This window comes from Nicotiana tabacum, chromosome 22 (genome assembly GCF_000715075.1).
Source record: "Nicotiana tabacum cultivar K326 chromosome 22, ASM71507v2, whole genome shotgun sequence".
In the NCBI taxonomy this organism is placed as follows: domain Eukaryota; kingdom Viridiplantae; phylum Streptophyta; class Magnoliopsida; order Solanales; family Solanaceae; genus Nicotiana; species Nicotiana tabacum.
The window spans coordinates 218,647,074-218,653,240 of NC_134101.1; the positions used below are offsets into that span (position 1 = coordinate 218,647,074).

At 37.8% G+C, this 6,167-nt stretch overlaps 1 pseudogene; it reads left to right on the forward strand.

Moving 5' to 3' along the window:
• Window positions 1-571: 571 nt before the first annotated feature.
• Window positions 572-5,784, forward strand: LOC142176277 (uncharacterized; annotated as a pseudogene).
• The last annotated feature ends 383 nt before the right edge of the window (window positions 5,785-6,167 follow it).

Below are 6,167 nucleotides of genomic sequence, written 5' to 3' on the forward strand. Positions count from 1 at the left end.
AGGGTTCGTTGTTTATTGTGATGCTTCAGGGGTTGGTCTTGGGTGTATATTAATGCAGCACGGTAAAGTCATAGCCTACGTGTCGAAACAGCTCAAGGCTCACGAGAAGAATTATCCGACTCATGACCTTGAATTAGCAGTTGTGGTGTTCGCGCTTAAGATCTGGCGCCATTATCTGTATGGAGTACATGTTGACATTTTTACAGATCACAAGAGTCTCCAGTACATCTTCAAGCAAAGAGAATTAAATCTACGTCAGAGAAGGTGGCTCGAATTACTTAAAGATTATGATGTTGATATCCTCTATCATCCGGGGAAAGCAAATATTGTAGTCGATGCTCTCAGTCGGCGTTTTATGGGCAGCTTAGCTCACATTGAGGCATACAAACAAACTATGATGAAGGAAGTCCACCGCTTAGCAAATCTAGGAGTTCAAATTTTGGACTCCGAAGATGGTGACGTTGTTCTCCAGAACAGGGCTGAATCCTCCTTAGTAGCCGAAGTAAAAGAAAAATAGTTCAGTGATCCCTACTTATTGCAGCTCAAGGAAGGAATTCACAAAAACAAGACTATGGCTTTTGAACAAAGGGGAGATGATGGTACTTTGAGATACAGAGACAAACTATGCGTTCCAAACGTAGATGAGCTCAGAGAGCGGATTATGTCAGAAGCCCACAATTCCAGGTATTCTATTCACCCAGGTTCCACTAAGATGTATCACGATCTTAAGGAGGTTTATTTGTGGAATGATATGAAAAAGAGTATAGCAGATTTCGTGGCTAGGTGTCCAAATTGCCAGCAGGTGAAAGTCGAACACCAGAGGCCTAGCGGTTTAACTCAGAATATAGAAATTCCCATTTGAAAATGGGAGATGATAAACATGGACTTCATAACAGGTCTACCTCGCTCGTTACGGAAACACGATTCGATTTGGGTGATTGTAGACCGACTTACCAAGTCAGCTTACTTCTTGCTAGTGAAGACTACAAATTCGGTCGAGGATTATACCAAGTTGTATATCAAAGAAATTGTCCGATTGCATGGGACTCCTTTGACCATATCTCAGATCGTGGTGCTCAGTTCACAGCAAACTTTTGGAAATCCTTTCAGAAGGGATTGGGCACAAGGGTGAGCCTCAACACCGCTTTTCATCCTCAAACAGATGGACAGGCGGAACGCACCATTCAAACTTTGGAGGATATGTTGAGGGCGTGTGTTATTGATTTTAAAGGTAATTGGGACGATCATCTACCTCTTGTTGAGTTTGCTTACAATAACAACTATCACTCTAGTATCAAGATGGCACCGTACGAAGCTCTGTATGGGTGAGGTGTAGATCACCAATTGGTTGGTTTGAAGTCGGAGAAGCGGAGTTGTTAGGACCCAATTTGGTCTATCAGGCTATGGAGAAAGTCAACTTGATACAAAGGCATTTGAAGACGGCTCAAAGTTGCCAAAAGTCCTATTCAGACGTGCAGCGTAGAGACTTAGAGTTTCAAGTTGATGATTGGGTGTTTCTGAAAGTATCGCCCATGAAAGGGGTCATGAGATTTGGGAAGAAGGGGAAGCTTAGTCCCCGCTATATTGGTCCATATAGAATCCTGCAAAGGATCAGACAGGTGGCTTATGAGTTAGAATTGCCACAAGAACTAGCTGTTGTACACCCAGTGTTTCATGTGTCCATGTTGAAGAAATTCATGGGAGACCCGTCACTTGTGGTTCCTACGGAGATTATAGGGGTTAAAGACAGTCTGCTTATGAGGAAATTCCAGTGGCTATTCTTGATCGACAAATCCGCAAGCTCAGAACTAAGGAAATTGCTTCAGTAAAAGTGCTTTGGAGGAACCAAAAGGTTGAAGAGGCTACATGGGAAGCCGAGGAGGACATGAAGTCCAGATATCCCCATCTCTTTGAAGAGCAAAAGGAAAATGTAAAAGGTAATTAACCTTTTTATTCAGGCCTTATATTATAATCTCCATGTCCTTTAGCATTCACTCAGCCTAGTATTTAGTGATCACGTGCTCGTTCAGTTTGATATACATGTATTCATGATATTTCAGTATCCTCATATCCCATCACACCCGTTTAATGTCCATAGATAGCCGTAGTTGCAGCCAGGACCATCATTCGAGGACAAATGATTCCAAGAGGGAGATAATGTAACACCCCATAAATTCGGCTTAGGTGTGAATGTGTTAAATGAGTGGTAAGGTTATACCTTGAACATATAAAGTCTCATCGGGATGATTATAGGTGAAAATAGTTATTTCAAAATCAAGATGGAAAGTGAGGTGCATAAGATTTGACAAAATCGACTAAGTTTGCAGAAGGTTCATATTCCAACAGGTTTTATTGAAAATTAGTAAGGAATTTAGGAAAATTCAAAGCATGAAAGTTGTAGGCCTTTGAAATATCTTTCCAATTATATATTATGAAGCCCGAATAGATCTTTGTGCAAAAGGTTATGTGCATTTTACAGAATAGTATTCGATATGCACGCCGGTAGCGCGCCCTTGGCGCGGCCGCGCTAATTTTGAGGTAGTGTTACTGCCGTTTAGGGCGGTCAGTAGCAAAGGTAGGCCTCCAAATGCGCGGGCGCGCTAGTGGGGGGTCGTTTTAAAGCTATATTTCGTCCCCCACAGCCCCAAAACATAAAAACTTGCTACCTAACTCTTTAAGGGTCCTTCCACCACCCAAGGTAAGTTCTAATAGTGATTCTAAGTTAATTTCAATTTTCCAACATCTTATTAACATGGGTAAACCCTCCATATCATTAGATATTCGATTGGGACATCATTGTTGAGAGAAGGAAGCCTAGAACTCAAATTCAAAGGGTTTGAACTTCAAAAAGGTAATGTCTTCACCCTCTAATTGATTCTAGCGTTTGTTTAATGACTACAAACCCTAGTTCATGAGATATGAGTTGATGGGTTTGATAGAAAAGCATGAACGCTTATAGGATTGGGGTGTTGAGTGTTGATTATTTGATAAGGGTGTTGTTTACATTATGGGTGATGAAGAATAATGTTGATATAATCATTTGAGACTTTAAAATTTATCTAGGAAGAAGAGAATGGGTTGTTGGGTGTAGAGACACCACTAATAAGGACTATGAAGCTTTATTTTGACCAAGCGTTTGATAAAATGCTTAAGTGACCAAAACATGAGCATCATAGCTAATATGGAATCCCTTTGACTTATATTGCTATAGATTAAAGTTGAAAGGGTTGACAAACATTATATTACGCTCAAGGGCAGGAAGTTAAGGTATGTAAGGCTAACTCTTTACATTTGGGAATGTCCATGATTCTCCCTACGCCCCATTCATTATGACCATTACCAGTTTCCTCAGAAAATAATTATGCCTCAGTTCCCTGAATAGTAGTAGAACTTCTATTCTCTAGATGGCATAGTCTCATAATCATTCGATATTCTATGAGTTTCAGTTATGATAAATCAACTTATTATGAATACTCATCTCAGTCTAATCCTATCACTAATCCAGTATCATGTAACTTGGTACATGTATTGTAATATGATTCTCAGTTCCTAATTTTATATTCTTGAATATTGAACACCTGTATTTGTGCATGAGGCCACAGTTTATGCTTTATGCATTTTGAACCTGAGGTCGCAATTATGTATACGTATACTTGGGCCCGAGGCCGCAGTTGTGCACACACACACACACACACACACACACACACACACACATATATATATATATATATATATATATACACACATATATAGGGCCTGAGGTCGCAGTTTAATATTCAGTTAAACAGGTTGTTCATCATTCAGAAGAGGGAGTATTCACATCCTTACTTCCTTGTTCAGTTATCAGTTTATCAGCCAGTAGTTCAGTTTCAGTTTTAGTATTTACAGTTCTTTTGTTCAGCTATTTTACATACCAGTACAATTCAAATGTACGGACATCCCTTTTGCCCGGGGCCTGTATCTCGCGATGCAGGTAACAATTTTTAGGTTGATGATTCTGCTTGCTAGGACATCTCATATCAGCTATTGGTGAGCCCTAGTCTTCCGGGGCATTATCTCTCTTTTGTTTTAGTCATTATAGTATTTCAGTTAATAAGGTATACCGGGGACCTTGTCCCGGTAAACAATTAGTATTTTCAGTATATCTTTAGAGGCTTTGTAGACTATAACTCATTCAGTCAGATATTAGCAGGCTTTCATGTGTTAGCCTTGTCGGCTACTTGTTTATAGTGGCAGACCTTTCAGTATTTTTCGTATCTTTGGTATTTTAGTCAGACTCCTTAGTAGATTACCATGTTTTATATTTACCTCTAGCTCGTAGTTATACCACGTGTTGATCCAGCCATGCAGTTGGTTCGCTCGGTCACATGCAGTCAGGTACCGAGTGCCGTGTTACACCCAGACCATGGTTCGAGGCGTGACAGTTTGGAGTTCCATTACACTTTGCTAGAACTCCAGTATATTATACTGGAGCCAACAAAGTATATCAGTCTAGCATAATATGCTGGAAGTTCAAACACAGGTGCACCGAACTACAGTATATTAGGTTGGACCGGTCTCTGTTGCAGCAAAATAGTGGCTATTTTTTAATGATTTGGCAAACGCTGGCTATTTTTGAATGACCAGTCCGAAAATTGGCTAGTACGTGCTATTTTAATCAACTCTAAAGGACTCTTCGAGAGATTTTGAGATTTCACTATTAATATTTTTCTCAGTTTCTTCCTATATATTACACGTTTCTTATGAAATTCGGGTTCTATATTAATTTCAAATGCAATTTCCTTGGCAGAAATCAAAGCAGTTGCAAATCCTTTGTCTCTATATTTGTTAAATAAAGAAATCAAACTTTTTCACCACATAATTTTTTAAATTTATATATAGCCTATTAAGTGTAAAAAAAAAAATTGGGGCCTCCATAAATGTGGGGCCTTAAGCAGTTGTTTTACCTGCTTTATGGATGGGCCGCCTCTGACGCATATCCACCTAAACACTTCGCAAAAGGTGAATATCATTAAACAACAATCCAAAGAGAGGCTATGGTTAAAAAACTACAGAAATATGACACTTTTTGGAGTGATCTTTAATTTTTAACCGTTGCTTGTCTCATGCGTAGAACTTTAAAGTCAAAAGTTAAAGTGTTTCTCATGGGGCAAGCAAGAAAAAACATTTGTTAAAGTTGAAGTTCTACTCAACACTTGTTAACAATGAGGTTGGGCCACCTCAAATTCAGCCCCCTTTTGTTCTTGCTTACTTTCTTTTAAGTTGTTTTAGGAAAAGACAAAAAGTTTTCAAATTGAGTAAAATTAAAATAAAAATAAAATAAATAAACAATAAGAAAAAAAGTTTATCTACTTAGGTATAATAATTACTAAAACTTGAAATAAACAAATTTGAACGAGACCTAGATTCTTCTAAAGTTGATATTTTTAAATCTCTCTTTCCTTTGGAATAAAGATTCAAGAAAAATCTCTCTTTCCTTTGGAATAAAGATTCAAGAAATAGCAAACCTTTTAATAAGAAACTTTTGAAACACATACGTCCTAGCAATTGGGTTTCCTTTTAATGTAAAACAAAATAAAATGAAGTTAAACAAAATAAATATAAAAACAAAAATTATTACTACAAAATAGAATTCCAAATAAAGATTTAACTATTAAATTAATTAAAAGAAGATAAGATGTCCAAAAACAATGTGTTTACATCCATGCCCTATGACTCTGTATGTAGGTGTCTGATAATAAGCGAAATCTGGGTGATTTAACTATTGTTTATGCTTCTGCTTGATGATATTCCAATGATATATTATGATTAATTGATGAATTATGGGCTTTAATAGTGAATTGTATACATTTCAGGTAAAGAAGCGTATATTACGTAAATCAAATATGATTGGAACCATTTTGGAGCAATAAATGAAAAATCCCTTGGAATTAATTATGGTGGAAATACGTGCGGTGATAGAAGCAGCAAGGCCAAACCTTGCTAATATGACTCAGGCCATTGTGAAGCCTGAAATTACCGGTCACTTTGAGCTTAAACAGTACATGGTGCAGCTGATACAGTCCACTAGGAAATATGTTGGTCTATTTCATGAAGACCCACAAAGGCACATTCAAATTTTTTTGGAAATAACGGATACTTACAATTATCCAGATGTTTCCAAGGAT